Source organism: Equus przewalskii, chromosome 14 (assembly GCF_037783145.1).
Source record: "Equus przewalskii isolate Varuska chromosome 14, EquPr2, whole genome shotgun sequence".
Classification (NCBI taxonomy): domain Eukaryota; kingdom Metazoa; phylum Chordata; class Mammalia; order Perissodactyla; family Equidae; genus Equus; species Equus przewalskii.
Window position 1 is genome coordinate 47,709,039 of NC_091844.1, and position 18,606 is coordinate 47,727,644.

An 18,606-nucleotide genomic window follows, 5' to 3' on the forward strand; every position below is an offset into this window, starting at 1 on the left:
TATATATGGCTTGTCATTTTTCTTGGTGGTATTCATTTTGGGAAGAATATATATTTTCCTTGAGAGGGAGTAGCATGCAGAAGCGTTTCGTTTCTGAATGTGGATATTTTGTGTTCACATCCCATCTGCTGTTCACCAGCTGTGTAAGCGTGGGGAGTTCCCTCAATGTCTCCAGATCTCAGTTGGCTCATCTATAAGACGAGGTTGATGAAAAGATTAATAAGTATCTCAAAAGCAAGGAATAAGCGCTAATAAATGTCAGCTGTTATTTTTATACATGTTTTGCTGAGTGACTGACTCACGTTAATTTGTACCAAAGTCAGTCACCATTTGTGGTTTCTCACGCTCCTCTAGTATGCATCCTTCTCCCTAAACATTTCTCTGGTAGCCCTACGGGGCAAAAATCAGTCCCTAGATCATCTTTGCCCCTATAGAAAAATTATGAGATTGATTGGGCTCAACCCTCTCTGTGGAGTAGTATTGCCATCCCAGTCTAGATCAGTGATATTTTCTAACTAGACTTTTCAAATCATCTTGCTCTAGTTAAAAGGGCATAGCTCTAGAAAACTCATAAACTCAAGTTAAAAATCTCAGTAAATGGTATACTGACTGACTGAAAATAGTCATTAGAAAAGAACAAAATGTTAAGGCAAGCATATTTTTCCAAAGAGCAAATGAGATATGTTGGTAAAAAGACCTCAAAAATACAAGTATGTTTATACATTCATAGCAAAGGTGTAGGAAGTTTATACACCACACTAATATTGGTGATCACCTCCGGAAAAGATATGAAGATTTGAGGTGGTAATCGAAAAGGACTTTATCCTTACCTGTATGGTTTACTTTTTTTTAACATGCATGTCCTGTGTAATTAAAATTCTTTTTAAGAAGTATATATATGTGCACTTGGTTTTTACTTTGCCTGTCTCAAAAGTAATTTGAGATAGCTTATCAAATAATGTCACTAACAAAACAACTAAAGTCTACTATAAAGAAATATTAAAGCAGTAATAGTTCTGAGTTTCTCAGCAACTATTACAAAAATAGAAACCGCTTTGGTTTGGTGAGTTATATTTGTTTTGTAAAAGAATGATTAGGAGTTTATTTAAAAATGTCCTGGCATAAATTTCATAGATTTCAAGGGAGAATTTATCATGTAGGTTCTATGTTTCTTCATAGATGTTATATTTTCAACATAATCTTACAAAAACAGAGATATACTACAATAAAGAATATTGTTTTTAGCAATCCTCTACAAAGCTGATGAATTAAATAGAATTTAAAATATGAATAAAATTACAATCATTTATGAATACTATTGTTACCTTAGTTTTATGTATGAAGAAACTAAGGCACAGAGAATTTAGCTAAGTTATCCAAAATCAATCAGTTAGTAATTGGTAGAGTTATGAAAATAAACAAGGGACACACAAATGAAAACAATTGGAGACTGTTTATTGAGATCTTGCTATAGCAAGGAAGTCAGCTGCCATCACTTGTGTTTGGCAGAGACTCAAAAGCAGGTCAGGGAGTGAGAAGACTTCATAGTGGAAAAAAAGAAAGGCTTTAGGGATGCTCTGATTGGAGGTGGCTGGTACGGGGAAGCTGCAGGGAGACTAACTAGAAGCAATGCATCCTATGTGATTGGTTTAGGGAGCATTTTTGGCTTTGTCTATTGGTCATTACTTGGAAATGGGGCCAAAAAGAAGGAAGCTGGCAGTCCCTGACCAGATCCTGACCATTCTAGGCCAATTACTTCCGAGGTTATGGTTTTGCTTCCTGGACTGGTAAATGTAGAAGCTACGGTTTTACTTCCTGAACTGGTTGCTGCAGAGATTGCAAGTGAGAGTTTTATTTTCACACAGAGTCAGGCAGTTGTCCATTTACATGTTCTCAGAGCCAAGACGAAACCCAGGTTTTATGACCCTAGATTAGCCACACTCTTAAAAAAAATCAGTTGTAAACTTTTTCCTAGTGAATAAAATTACTTGGGCTATTCCTTGCTTATTGAGGATGTACGTTAGGGGTTCTTAAAGAGAGGTCTAGAAGCTGCATCAAAATTACCTGACAACTTGTTAGAAATGCAAATTATTGAGCCCTAGTCCAGACCTACGGAATCAGAGAGTGACTTTGATGTACACTATACTTTTAGAACCACAGATGGAGGTATCAAATTGAATTAAAAGTAAATACAAGACTGGGCTTTACACAAATTTTTTTCTGGCTTGAAAAAATCACTGTTGTAGATTTCTACACAAAGCATAAAGGAACAAAAACAACAGTGTTGCATGACTGTGTTTTTTTAAGATGACAACCCCTCGCTCTCTTAACGTAGTCTTTTCACACTTTTTCAAGTTGTTCAACAATATTAGTAAGTGGTAGAAATAGAAGTGGAAACTGTGGCTGTGATTGGGGTAGCCATTCAACAAAATAAAAGGGGTGAGCATTTAGGTTGTATAGCTAAAGATCATGCCATACAACTACATCTCAAGGGATTAACCCAAAGAGGACTTTTACTTGTCACGGCTGGAGAAATATAAGTAAACTTGATCTATTTTATGTTGGCTCCTTTATGCCCTGGATTTTACGTGATCCAAATGATTTTAATGAGAATCTTACCTTGATAATGTCATTGTTCCTGACAGAGAAACTTGTTTGTCCTTCAATGCCTCCCGTCGGTCTGGATGAAGATGATGCAGTTAATCTGAAGTGTTTTATTAATCCATTTCCTCCAAGACATCCCTCAATTTATTACAACTTGGTACTCTTTGACCATTTATTTTTAATGCTTCACAAATATTTCACTATTTGTCTGCAAAGTTCCACAAATCCCTAAAACTCAATTGAGATAAATAAATATTAAAGAGAAATAAAATCTGGCAACTTGGGAGTTCAGAATAACTCACATAAACCACCATTATTGCAGCAGAAGCTCCAAATGAAACTGGTAACACTTGGAGCCACTTTGACATGGAGACTGCCAAAGATCTGAAATTTCTTTCCTATAAAAATCAATAGGATTTAAATCAGTCCTGCAATTGTTTTTTCTGGAAAAAACAAGTGTTTGTAATGTGTTCTGAATACCATGACATATATTGAAACTCTGTTAATATCAAAAATGTTTGCTTTCAAGTAAGAGAAATGACTGGATCCATGTGGAATATGTCTGTTCAGCATCTTGCTAGCTATAAATATTCTGAGAGATTTTCATTTCACGAATTCAGGGAAACAAGATGACTGGCATTGAGAATTTTAGCTTTTTCCTTAAAGCAGTCAATTTAAGTAAAATGAATGCTAAGTCTGCACTGTTGAGATCATATTTAATTAGGTGTCAGTAGATTTGAGTGATAGGATTGTATAGTTGAATTACCTAAGTTGTGGAATCATAAATAATGACTACATGTCTGTATTTTTTTAAAAGTCAAACTCTGTGGCAATATCCATACAAGAGCATGCATTATTTTGTGATGGATGAGGTCAAAGCATATAATTTATATCTTCTTAACCCAGTTTTTTAAGTTTGAAAAAAGAAATCAGTACTAGTAAATTTCAAATGCCTTAAGGAGGTGAATTTTCTTTGTTTTTTCTCCCAAATTTTGCCAGAATTTGAAGGGATTTATAGAACTTCTATTAAGAACAAAACAAAGCAAAAACAAATTATAAGATGATCTATAGTTTCAATTTGTCTATAATCTGTTTACTTAAACTAAACCATTTCCCATGCAATGAATTTTACACATAGTTGTCAAATCAGGATGTCTATTTCTATTCAAACTTTTTTTTTTTTTTTGAGAAATATTAGCCCTGAGCTAACATCCATGCCCATCTTCCTCTACTTTATATATTGGACGCCTACCACAGCATGCTTGCAAAGTGGTGCCATGTCCGCACCCGGGATCCGAACTAGCGAACCCTGGGCGGCCAAAATGGAATGTGCGAACTTAACTGCTGCGCCACCCAGCCGGCCCCACTATTTAAACTTTTAATTCCTCTGATATCGCTAGTTTAAGTACATTGAAATTTAGTTGAAATTTACTAAAATTTCAAGAGAAATTGATCACTTTCAACCTAGTCTAGAATATTCATATGAAATCAATGGCTCTTAAATGCTGGCAGCATATTAGAATCACCTGAAACATTCTAAATGATCTTTGCTGGCCTTCATCCCCAGTACTTAATTATTCTAGGTAGTGTTCTGGGATTAGGATTTTTTTAAAACCTCCCAGGTAATTCTACTGTGTAGCCAGGGTTGAGAACCACTGTTCTACTATAGTGGGTCTCAGATTTTAGTGTGCATCAGAATCACCTGGAGGGCTTGTTAAAATACAAATTGCTGGGCTCCACCCCCAGAGTTCCTGTTTCAGGAATTCCAGAGAGGATGGAAAATTTACAATTCTAATAAGGTGGTGAGGCTGCTGGTCCAAGAACCACAGCTGAGAACTATAGATCAGGTATGTCAATAGAGATGTTAGCATTAACTAGAGTATCTCAAATAATTTCATGTCTGATAACTTTTCTAAATAAGGGGTCAGTAAACCTCAGCTCAGCATTGGCTACCTCTTTTTGTAAATAAGATTTCATTGAAGCACAGTCATGCCCATTCATTTAGATATGTCTACATTTGTTTTCACTGCAACAAGAACAGAGTTGAGTACTTGTCCATTGACCACATGTCTCACGAGCCTAAAATATTTATTGTCTGGCCCTTTTAGAAAAATTTTGCTAATCAATGCTCTAAGTCATTGTAAATGCTAATATAAACCAAATAGCCTACACAGCAAAACAGCAATAGGCATAAAACAATAAGAAAACAAAAACTAGTAATCGTTAAAATAACATACCATAGGGGCTGGCCCCGTGGCTGAGTGGTTAAGTTCCAGCGCTCCACTGCAGATGGCCCAGTGTTTTGTTGGTCCAAATCCTGGGCACGGACATGGCACTGCTCATCAAACCACGCTGAGGCAGCGTCCCACATGCCACAACTAGAAGGACCCAGAACGAAGAATATACAACTATGTACCGGGGGGCTTTGGGGAGAAAAAGGAAAAAATAAAATCTTTAAAAGAAAAAATAAAAATAATATACCATATATCTGAACTTCACACCTTCATAGCCATCTGCCCTTTAGGCCATCTCTTATTGGATGTCTCATAGAAAGCTAAAACAATATTTCCTATGCTAAACCTCTGATCTTCCCACAAATGTAGTCCAAGTTCTTCTGCAAACAACCCCTCTGTCCAGCCAGTTATGCAATCCAGAATCTGAAGAATCAACCTTGGCTCCTCCCTCTCCTACTGTATCAAGTTGGAAGTGTTATGAATTTTTATCTTCATCCAATTTTCTCCACCTTTATTATTACTATCATCAATAGAGATGCCCATCACCTCTATTCTGTAGTGCAAAAATAGCTTTCTAACTAAACTTTCTGCATTCACTCTGGCTGCCCCCTAATCCATTCTCTACCCTTTAACCAGTGGGAGCTTCCTTCTGCATAAACGCAAAATATGAACCCTTTACTTAAAACACTTCAGTGGTTTTCCACAGTCTAAAAGCCTGCAGCATGATTTGGCCCTCCTTATCTCTCTAGCCTTCCAACACCATGCTCTTCTCTCAGACATGCCAACCTACTTTCAGTTCTCTTCACTCATCTACTTCCTCTCACTAAAGGTCTTTGCACATGCTATTTCCTCTGCTTGGAATATTCCTTTTCATCCCTTTCATCCAACTAACTCCTACTCTTTCTTTAAATATCAACTCAAGTCTCACTTCCTCAGGGAAGCTTTCTTTGATCTTAACAATTACTATAACTCTACTATAAAACTCATATATTAATTTACCTTTAACCCTTGCCATAACTACACTTCCAGATTTGTTCAAGTAATTATTTGATATATCTGTTGCCCCTATAAAACCATAATCTCAATGAGAGCAGGAGCTATGTGTTTTATATTATTTCCTTGCATTGTATTTCTAGTACCTCACAAATGCCTGACATATAGTTCATGTTCACAAGTCATTTTTGAATAAAATAATGAGTCAATAGGTAAATGTATGCCAAAAATTTATTTATGCTAATATATGTACAAATTAATCTCTCCAGTTAAAATCATAGAATCAAGCTGAGTTCAAAATAAATAGGCAAAAGGAAAATTGGGGGAAAATATATCAAACTCCTATACTGTAAAAGTATGTATGCAATCATTTAAAAGTATACTTCCAAAATTTTTTCTTTTAAAGAAAACATCTTCTGCTCCCCAAGAAATTTTTAAACATAAAAAAAAAAAAATACATGTTAGGTTAAGTGAATAAAGCAGAAAGCAAAATCTTTATGCGAAAAATGTAAAATGTATATAAATATGACTGGAAGGAAGTAAAATAAAATGCAAGCATAAATTGCACTTGGTCTGATACATGCTACCACATGGATGAATGTTGAGGACATTATGTTGAGTGAAATAAGCCATCTACAAAAGGACAAAAACTGTATATTTCCACTTATACAAGATACCTAGAGGAGTCAAATTCATAAAGACATAGAGTAGAATGGTGGTTGCCAGGGGCTGGAGGTGGGGTGAGTAAGCTTCAGTTTTGCAAGAGTTCTGGAGGCAGTCGCACAACAATATGAATGTACTTAATATTGCTGAATGTTACACTTAAAAGTGGCTAAGAGAGTAAATTTTATGCTATATGTATTTTATCACAAAAATTGCATTTTATGATAGAATTACTATTTTATTCATTTTTAAACATAAAATCAATTCATTTTCCTTCTAGTGTAAGAAGAAAATTAACTATTAAAGTTTTTTGAAAAGATCAAAAAGGCAAAGGCAGGGTCTACGTCTGAGATATTTGTGTATTCTTAGTTACTAAAAAGAGCTTTAAAAATTGTAGTAGTACAATAAATATTTCCTGAACAAAAAGAAGTGTAGATAGGTAATAAAAGTCTGATTATTAAGTGGTCAGAAGTGCAAGTAAAAGTCCCTCTAGATTTGTCCCTAGGCTATCATTTAAAAGCATGTAATTGTAAGGATAAATTAATCTGACCAGGTATTTCCCTCTGACTTAGACAGTTATCCCTAGAGAAATAAGCTACAAAGAAACAATCTTCTCTACTGATATTTCCCAGGATGGAACTTTGGAAAAATATTGCCAGTCCCAGATTTCAAGTTTCCAAAGAATACTGTGTTGTGGCAGATTAGAATTGGTCAACCCAAAATGTATCTCTTTGGCTTATTATTTTTAAGAACAAAACACTCTGAAGGAAACTTTGACTTTCCCCTAACTGCCTAAAAGAATTTAAGATAGAAAGCCTGCTCCAGGAAGGAGCTAATGTCATAAGATAACTATAGAACAATGTAAAATAGTTGTAATAGACAAAAAGGCATCAGCAAGCCCATTTTTATCAAAGTTCTGTCTCTGGGGTCACATTGTCTATAGATGGCCCAACAAATACTTGTTTATCAAATATTTGCATTTCCACCTCCATGTAAATTGCCTTCTTCCCCTTTGAAATCCCAAACCACTGCCACCATCATCCTCCTTTGTCTTTAGCTGAAGATGGTATTTAAGCTGGCAGCTTCAGCCACTCCGGTAAGTTACTCAATTTTCCTGGGCTTCTCCCATGTTATTCAATTTGTTTAATTTTCTCCTGTTATTCTGTCTCATGTCAGTTTAATTCTTGGACCAGCCAGAAGGATCTGGAGAGTAGAGGAATTGTTTTCCTCCCCTACAGTGTCGTCTAAAGAATATATTTCAAATATAAGCTCACAAGAAAGTCTAGTTGATTCTACACAACTGAAGGATAATAAACACAATTCCAGGGAAAATATATGTGTTATTTCATACCTGACAAGTTCTTGAATTTGTCAGGATACTAGACCACAGTCCAAAAATGTAAGTTACTAAAGATAGCATTTTGTAATTTACAAATATATCCCTTGATGAACCCAGCTGAAAAACCAGTATTTACCAGAAGAATTAGGGGGCAGAGAGGTTATTTAACAAAATGATAGTTGAGAACTTCCCAAACCTGGGGAAAAAACTAGACATACAAGTCCAGGAAGCTAATAGATCACCTTACTATCTCAATGAAAAAAGACTCTCTTCAAGACACGTTATAATGAGGCTGTCAAAAGTAAATGAGAAAGAAAGAATCTTAAAGGAATCCAGGGAAAAAAAAGAAAGAGACCTAAAAAGAAACCCCCATTAGACTTTTAGCAGATTTCTCAGCAGAAATTCTACAGGCTAGGAGAGAGTGGAATGACGTATATAAAGTATTGAAGGATGAAAATTGCCAACCAAGAATACTCTATCCCATGAAGTTATCCTTCAGAGATGGAGAAATAAAGTCTTTCCCAGACAAATAAAAGTTGAGAGAATTTGCCACCACTAGATCTGTCTTACAAGAAATGTTGAAAGGAGCTCTTCCACCTGAAATGAAAAGACAAAGGTACACTGAAGTGGGTCAACCCCAGTGGCCTGTTAAGTGGTTAAGTTCAGCAAACCCCTCATCAGTGGCCCAGGTTTGGACATACATCACTCGTCTGTCAGTGGCTATGTTGTGAAGGTGGCTCACATACAAAAGAGAAAGATTGGCAGCAGATGTTAGCTCAGGGTGAATCTTCCACAGGAAAAAAAAACGTTTACTAAACTTTGAGTGAAGGTGATAAATAGAGTCAGAAAATTGTAACTCTATTTAGAACAGAGCGTTAAAAAATTATAGCATAAAAGATAAAGAAAAAAGCTTTATAACTATGGCTACTACAATTTGTCAAAAACTCACAGCATAATGAAAGATAACTTGTGACAGCAAACATATAAAAGAAGAGGAGCAAAATGACGAAAACTGTATAGGCAAATGAAGATAAGTTGCTATGAGCAGAAAAAGGACTATTTCATCTATGAGATGTTTTATACAAGCCTCATGGGAACTACAAGACAAAAATCTAAAGCAATGACATGAAACATAAAAAAAAGGGAAACTGAGCAAATCATCATAGAAAATCACCAACCTAAAAACGTAAACAGAAACACAAAGAAAAAGAAACAAGGGAGATACAAAACAAACAGAAAACAAAAGATAAAATGGAGGCTATCCCCATGGCCTAGTGGTTAAAGTTCTGTGCACCATGCTTCAGGGGCCCAGGTTTTCGGGTTCGGATCCTGGGTTTGGGCCTATACCACTTGTCAGTCATGCTGTGGCAGCGACCCATAAGCAAAATAGAGGAAGACTGGCACAGATGTTAGCTCAGGGTTAATCTTTCTCAAGCAAAAAAAAAATTAAAAAGAGGAAGATTGGCAGCAGATGTTAGCTCAGGGTGAGTCTTCCTCAGAAAAAAGAGAAAAAAATGGCAGTAGTAAGTGCTCATATGTCAATAATCACCCTAGATATGAATGGATTGATCTCACCAATTAAAAGGCACAGAGTGAATAGATGGATTAAAAATTAAGATCCAAATTGACTTCAGGAGAATCATCCCAGCTCCAAAGATAAACATAGGCTCAAAATGAAGAGGTGGAAAATGATTCTCCAAGCAAATGGTAACCAAAAGAAAGTGGGTGCAGCCATACTTATATCAGACAAAATAGAATTCAAGCCAAAAATAGTAACGAGACAAACAAGGTCATTGTGTAATGATAAAAAAGTCAGTACAGCAAGATGGTATAACGATCACAAATATACATGCTCCCAACATTCAAGTGCTGAAAAACCAGTATTTAAATTCACCTCTACCAAAATGTCTTTGCTAGAAGACCATCTTCCTTGTATTACAGGAGGATAGGTAAAAGAAATGGAGGTAGTTAATTTTTGAGAAGCAGAAGTCTTTTAACAGGTCGTTTTCTAAACTTGAAGGAAAAAAGGAGGGGCTTAAATTATGGAATGAATTCCCACTTCATTGAGAAATGTGTTTTAAAAATTAAAGGTTATACTCCTTAGATGTATCCAATGACCTTGTTCAGTATAGAGGCTGTACAGTTCAATTCACAGGCAATGGATGGTTGCAACATTGCCTTCTTTCCTTACATGGGAAAATATATGGGATTTCTAAAAAGTTGACTTGAGGTGAAAGTCCCCCAAAATTACTTTTCTGAATGCAAAGCATAAGATAAACATCGTTCATTCCTAGAACTACTGGGGCTGAGTAAAATGGAAGATCAACTCGTGAGCTAGGAGTAAATTCAAAGGAGACAGAATAATTAATATTTTTGATTAATGAGAGTCAGGTATCAAATATAAGAAAGTATTTCAACTCTGTCTTATTCAGGCAAATTTGGACTATTGGAGAAAATTTGCATGGCAAAAACATATTTAAAATTGATAATCTCCATGAAGAGATATGTGTTTAACTTTAGAAACTTTCTTAGTAGTTCAGTTTGAAGTTACCTGGTAAACATTAATTGAGGGAGACAGACAGCAGGCAATAAGCAAGTCTCTCAAGTATCTCAAGGGTTATTTTGAAGACTGTTTTAGGAACTTGAGGAATAGAAAGATTTCTTCTTCCCTAGGGTTCTAGATAGTTGTCAGGAACCCAAACATGTTTTAACCTCCTTCATTTGGTAAGAGAGAATGATGCTTGTCTTAGGCAACATCTTCATTCATTGAGCTTTTGTAAAGTGCTGGTCACTGGAGTTATTAATATGGTCTCTGGGGAAATTACTAGTTAGTAGAGAAGGGAGACATAATAAACTACTAATTGCTATATTGATATTCATGATCACAAAAAGAAATTGGGAAAGACTGAACATCAGAGAAAACATTTGACAACAAACATTCTTTGTTAGATGATTCATTTTTATTTTTAGATTTATTCTAGAGGCAGATGCATTTAAATAAAGATATTTGTGATTTAAATATTCACATCTCTTTCTCTCAGAGAAGTCTATTGAAAGCTTCATAACTCACTGATTGCTTATCTGTTATTATCCGTGTTCTTCCAGGGACTTAGATCTGAAACAGAAAATTCTTTTGTTTCCTTCCTCTTCTTTCATTCTTACATTCAGTAAACAAGCCCTCTATGGTTTTTCACACACAAAATTCCTTTGCTTCACTACCTACTGTCATATCAAATGAACTATTCCAGTAGCCTGCCCTGGTGGTCTAGTAGTTAAGATTCGGCACTCTTGCTGTCACGCCCCAGGTTCATTCCTGGTCAGGGAACCCCTCCGCCTGTCTGTCGGTTGGCATACTGTGGCAGCTGTGTGTTGCTGAGATGCTAAAAGCTATGCCATCATTATTTCAAAAATACCAACAGAGTCACCCATGGTAGACAGGTTTCAGCGGAGCTTCTGAACTAACACAGACTGGAAGAAGTACCTGGCCACCCACTTCCAAAAAAATTGGCCATGAAAACCCTATGAATAGCAGGGGAGCATTGTCTGATATAGTGCCAGAAGGTAAGAGGATGGTGCAAAACAACTGGGCAGAGTTCCAGGGTCGGTAGGAGTTGGAGTCGACTTGATGGCACTAACAGCAAATTCCAGTGGACTCATAACCAGTCCCTCCCTTCTCCGATTTGTTCCATATTTACTGAAGATTAATTTTCCTAAAGCACCACTTTAATTCTTTCAATCTTCTGATTAATAATTTTCCATCTTCCCAAATTTTTAGGGTCTTTTACAACCTGGTCCCAACGCAGCCTTCTAAGGATCTGTGTCTTAGTCAGTTTGGGCATCATTACCCACCTTTCAAGGAAAATCACTATCTTGACTTATACAATTATAAGATAAGGTTTGTATACTTCTGAACTCTATGTAAATAGAATCATAAAAGTTGTCTGGCTTGTTCCAAATTATATTTATGAGACGTATCTACATTGGTGTATAATTATGCTTAATTTCCATTTATACTGTATTCTATTGCACACCACAATGTATTTATTCATGTTATGATTAATGGACATTTAGGATGTTATCATTCTTTTTTGAAATTTTTGAATGAATTCAGATGGGTATTTTAGGCCAATTAATACAACATTAAAATATTTTGGTATATCCATAATTTTAAATTGATTCTAACATTATACTTGGAAAAGTTGCTAAATTAGGCAGACAAGAACAATTAGAAAGAAAGTAATATCAATAATTTGCTTGGACAAGACATTAACATTTTAATGGAAATTATCAATCTTCTTTTTTTACTAGGGGAAATCCAGTCACCCTTAATTTATACAAAATTATTGGGTTCTCCTCATCTCAGTTTGTAGCCTTGTATTACCATTCTTTGCTTGAAGTACTCCTGTTACACATACAAGGGTTGCATCAGCAAAAATTAAGCTAGAATTAGCATTTTTTCCCTTTTCTTGTTCGGAATGCAGCTGTTTCCTTGGATTAAGGTCAATGAGGGTTTAACGTTGTGTAAAAAATATAGACAAGAGTTCAGAAAACACTTCAATTGAGCAGCTTATTTAACAGCCTTGAAAACTCCTATGCTTGTAAGATTTAATTTAAGTGATTTACAATTAATATGAAAAATGCCTGAAATGTTAAATTATTTTATACAGATTCGGGGTCTTGTTTGGATAGTGTTTCAGAGAATTGGGTGTAGCAATATAGTAATTCAATTTCAGCTCGAGTTTCAAAGTGCCAAGTTTACGTGCAAGAAGAAAGAATTGCAGTGCCAAATGAAACTACTTAATCAATATTTCTTGTTTGGACTATTCATTGAAAGTATGGTTTGCTTAGTGCTTGTGATATTGTAAGTGGAACATAAATGCTTAATACACGCTTGCTGAATAATGTAGAAGATGGTGCAGTCGCAGTGGAGGGAGAAGTTTTTCTTATGAAAATGATCAGTAAATATAGTTTATAGCTAAATGAAACATTTTGAGACAGAATATTTTGTTAAGAAACAATTAACGTGCTTGATGTATATCTACTGTATTCTAACTAAAGTGGATAGCAAAGTAATGCTGAGGGCAAAGCCAACAGTGCTTAGGAAATTGCAGATTGCTGCTAACTCTGTCTAAGGAAAAGTCCAGCCCCTTCAACAGTAGCCCTCCAGCAGGAACTTTTAAATACATGATTAGATTACCCTCCCCATGATCTTGCCTTGCAAATGTCTAAATAGCAGTAATAAAATAATTATGGATTTGGAACTCCATCCAGTCATTCTATTTGACCATAATAATGTACAATGGAAGTTCATTGTATGTGGTGACTGAATGCTATGCTAGGAATTACAGTCAAACCTGTATTTATGGGAACAGAACGTGGAGAGAATCAGCTGGTCTTTGGAAAATAGAGTTTAAATGGAAATCACAATAGTTGTGCTGATAGCATACCCACAGCTGAACTTAAAATTGGGGTGCAGCATTTGCTAATCAGTTTCTAATTGCCATAGTTCTTTCTAATTTCTTCCCAATACACATTTTCCTTATGTTCAAGGTCTAAAGACAGAAGGATTGCACCTTGAAGATTTTGAACAGAAGTTTTAAAACATAAATAGTATCAAAAGGTATTCCTTTGGTATGTGAGAAATTTTCCCATTTAACCTAGGTTCTGGAGTGTGGAATTCCTGATTGAGAACTTAGGAGGCTGTCTGTAGAGTACTTTTGTATGTGTTTGTTTCCTTTCTTTTTGTTTATTTGTTTTTTTGAATGAAAGATCCTCTATTACTAGAGTAAGGATCTCATTCAGGGTTCAGAGTTATAAATCATTCTGTTACTTCAGTTTAGTAACATATGATTCTCTCTTAATGAGGAGGAAAGCTACTTTTCATTAAATTTTCTTAGAGGTATAAAGATGTAATAATTAAGAAGGAAAGACTGGAATCAAAACTATTTTAATATAAACAAATCATATACCGTATACCTTCCTTTTTTCTCTACATCGCACAAATCTTTCTCCAACTTCCTTTGGGGAAAAAACAAATCTGACCGACACATTTTAGAAAATAAAATTTTAGGCTTATGATAATTTGAAATAATTCTCCCATTTTCAAACATCTGAGGAATTTAATCATATAATTTTCAAAATAACATTTCAAATGATGTTCTTTCTCTCACTATTTTTTTTAATCTTTTTTTAATTAAGATTATGATAGATTACATCTCTCGCTATTTTTAATGCCCTATTTTACTTGCTAAATCTTAAGGTATTTTTCTGGGGAAAAGCTACATGTTCCTAACTGTGAAAAAGTATTTTCAAAACAAGTTTACGTTTCAACTTCCAACAGCAAATGAGAATCTGTCCCGTACAATATATTACTCAAAATTCTGCAATAGATCATCTTGCTACAGATACCTTAAAAACACCCAAAATTCATCTTGCTTGAGTCGAAAACTCCTATTTGCTTATTCTGATTGACAATTTTGGTGTTAAAATCTCCTGTAACCGTAATGTGTCTATCAACTACTTTTCAGCTTTCTTTTTTTTCTCTGTGCCCCTCAGAGATTGCAATACTCTATTACTGTATCATTTTCAATTTGCTCACAGAAAACTGTTAATATGTTCTCTATCAAGCACAGATTCTCCTTCCAGAATTTTCAGAAAATACAAGTAAAGATTTATATTTAGAAGGTAAATCACTACTAATCTGAAAAGAAGCCATGTTCTAGAGCTGTGGAATGCTTCTCCTTTGCTATCAAATTCATCCTCCTTTGGTTTCAGATAAGAATACTCATTTCAGCATATTCTAACCAACTGGCAATTCTTGCTGCTTGGAATGCTCCATCCCCACTATCTTCATCTGATTGTCCTCTTTTTCTTTTGGGTCCCTGTTCTAATTATACCTCATCAGGAAGGCCATGCCCCAAACACAAGCCAGAGTAGCCCTAGAAGTCACTTTCTATCCACTTTCTGTTACTCTCATTCAATTCTTAATCATGATCTAAATCTCCATTAATTTATGTGCATATTTACTAGTTTAACTCTTCCTCATTTGACTCATTCCACTTCCTCCTCCCACCCCTGCCACGTGTACACACTGGAATATAAGCTCCATAGGAGCAGAAATCTCGCTGTGTTCTTCACCAACTACATCATTGGTGTTTAGAATAATGCCTTACACTGAAAAGGTACTTAATGAATGTTTTTGAATTAATTCATAAATAAATGAAATTCATAAAGTGAAGAGTGACCATAGATGAGGCTGTAGAGGTAAGCAGAGGCCTAAGCTAGGCTCTTTTAAACAATGTTGATGCGTTTGGAATGTATTCTAAAATTAATCAGCCACCACTGAAGGGCCTTATGCAGAGAACGACCTGATCAGACTACCAATTTTCATTTAGTAATATGTATTAGCTTCTTAGGGAAGCTTTTATGAATGTGTAGGAACATACATTTTTTCAGCTCTGTGTTTATATTTGCCTCTTGATATCTCTTTGTCTTCTCTCAATTAATTGTAAGATCCATTAAAATAGATACTCTGAACTTGACACCTTATCACAATTTCTTTCTACAGAGTAAGGATCACTGAATAATTCTTGGGATTAGATTACTGAGAATTCATCTGTCCATTCAATAAGTATTTATTGAACACATTTATAAAAATGCATATGCTGGTTGAAAATATGAGATATAGATATTAACGACTCTTGCCATCAATAGTGAGTAAATGGATTACAGCTAAAGTCTAAAAGATCCATTCAGAAGTAAATATGATGTGAGTTTAAAGGTAGAACTACTATAGTTCAAATAAAAACAAGTGGCTTACACGAGTTCCTAAGAAGAGTCTTGGGGATAGAAAATATTGTTTATATTTTTGGTAAGCACCATCCTTTTACTGCTATTCTTTCTTGAAAATTCTGAGAGGAAACTGATAATAGGAAATCTCTATGATTTGCATCAGTCACTCAAAGCATCGAGAGTAGACCCTTAGTTCTGTCCTGTCTAAAATATTCTTATTGATCTATAATTTAGAAAAAGGAATAGATCTGTTTATGTTCTATCACATATAATCCAGATACTAACATCATATCTCGAAAGATGGTCTCTGTGGCCTTCTCAACCTGAGAATAAACTTGGATTCTTAGAAAACTGAGTCAACATTATTGTTGAGTTAAGAGCCAGAAGGCATCTTTTCTTAGGATTTTCTGAGGCAGGGTCACTACCATTTCAGATGGAAATGATGCTAATGGAAATGACTACAAAGAATTAAATCATGAGGACACTGTAAAAACTGTCTTTCTCATAATTATAATCTCATTTACATTGTACAAATTTTACAAGTTTGCATTGTTGCCATCTCAATATTCGCAAATTACCATTTTTCAAGTCTTTTTAATTAAGCATTTTACGATTCCACTTTCTCTCTTTTCTTAGCATATCTATTATACTTCTTCTTAAATTATTTTCAACATTTGCCCTAGGGTTTACAGTATACATTTACATGTAATCTAAGTCTATTATCAAATAACACTCTATCACTTCATAGACAGTACAGCTACCTTGTAACACAGTGTTCCCAATTCCTCCCTCCCATCCCTTGTAACATTGCTATCACACATTTCAGTTATCTATAAGTTATAATCACCCAATAAAGTATTGCTATTAATATTTTCAACAGTTTTCTGTTAGGTCAACTAAGAATAAGAGAAATAAAAGATTTTACTTTACCTCCATTGTGTTCACTCTCTAACACTATTCTTTCCTTTATGCAGTTCTAAGTTTCTTACCTGTATTATTTCCTTCTCTCTGAAGAACTTTTAACATTTCTTTCAAGTCAGGTTTACTGGGAACAAAATCTCTCAGTTTTTGTTTTTGTTTATGTTTTGAGAAAGTCTGTATTTCTTCTTCACTTTTGAAGGATATTTTTGCTGGATGAAGAATTCAAGGTTGGTGGGTTTTTTTTTCTTTTCAGCGCTTTAAATACTTCACTCCACTCTCTTCTTCCTTATGTGGTTTTTGAAGAAAAGTCCTATCTAATTCTTACCCTTTCTCCTGCATGGTAAGGTATTTTTATTCTCTAGCCTCTTTCAAGATTTTCTCTTTATCTGTTGTTTTCTGCATTTTGAATATGATATGCTTATATGTAGATTTTTTATGTTTATCCTGCTTCATATTCTCTGAGCTTTTTGCCTCTGTTGTTCGGCATCTGTCATTAATTTTTCAAATTTTATGCTATTCAAATATTTCTTTTCCTCCTTTCTCTCTTTCTTCTTCTGTTATTCCTGTTATGTGTCTGTTACATATTTTAACTGCCCCACTGTTCATGGATATTCAATTTTTTTTAAAAAAATTCATTTTTCTTTTTGCATTTCAGTTTGGGATATTTCTGTTGACATATGTTCAAGTTCACTGATTCTTTTCTAGGTTGTGTCCATTCTGCTCTTGAGCCCATCAAAGACATTCTTCCTTTCCATCACAGTGTTTTTTATTTCTGGCATTTCCCTTTAATTATTCCTTAGAGTTTCCATCTTTCTGCTTATATTACCCATCTGTTCTTGCATGTTGCCCACTTTTTTCATTAGCATCCTTAGCATATTAACTATAGTGATTTTAAATTCTCTATCTGATAATCACAAAATATCTACCATATATGTCTGGTTCTGATATTCGCTTTGTCTCCTCATCCCATGTTTTTTTCCTAGGTTTTAGGCGCCTTTAATTTTTTTTGAAAGCTGCACATGATAATAATAATTTATTGTGAGAACCTAGTGGGGCTTCTGGAAGAAAAACTTACCAAAGTGTGGGCCCGCCCCCCAAGACTGGGCCCCTAGATTTTACCTGTCGAGCTAGTTTACACTCAGCCTACAGCAACTCATAAATTACCATTTTGGTGTTCCTGCCAGTGGAGTCTACTCCCAGTAAGTTGTGATTCTCTGTATGTCTCTCCAGTGTTTGGGGTGGCAGTTTGACCTGTGCCCTCAATTTCATAGTCAATCTAAGAAGAGTTGTTGATTTTATGCTCATTTTTTTTCTTGTTGTGAGGATGGGAGTAACAACTTTCAAGCACTTTATAAGTTAAAGTGAAAACTGGCCAGCTATTTTATTTTAATCTTTATACTTTTACTATGTCTTGAATGTTAGGCTTTGCTTTGACTATTAGATACATTTTTTTTATATTCTTAGGACTGTCAAACAGAAACGGAAATAAGGAACAACTTAATTCTGTCTTTTATCCTAAACACTCTTTTTCCTTACCATGAAAATCTGATGTCATGCACATTTTAATGCTGAGGCAGTACTATGAAAAGGGGGTGATGGGCAACTCTTTATCATTTCTTGAAAATATGAACTAGCAGATGGAATTTTCTCTTTTCTTCATTTCATCATTCAGCAGAAAACAATTAAAAGCAAATGAGTCTTAACAAATAGTTGGCATAATCATTTCTGTGATAGCTATTTTTATAAGAATCAGATCTTGTTGTAACGTATTTAAAATGCTATTTAATATTCCTTTGACATTTTAGTTGTGAAATGAATTGACAACAGTGACACCATTTTGTACCCTGGACTCCATCTTGTTAAAAATATGGAATTGTGCTGACCTTGCTGACTTGCCAAAAGGAGTTATTTGCTGAAAAAAGACATTCTGAAGGACTGTGAAAAAATATACTCTTTCTGGTAGCCACAAGATGTTTTTGAGTAAGCCAAAAACTGTAACATAAGTTTACCCTCCCTAACAAACAACTCAGGTAATTGTTCTGGGCTCTCCTTTTTTCATAT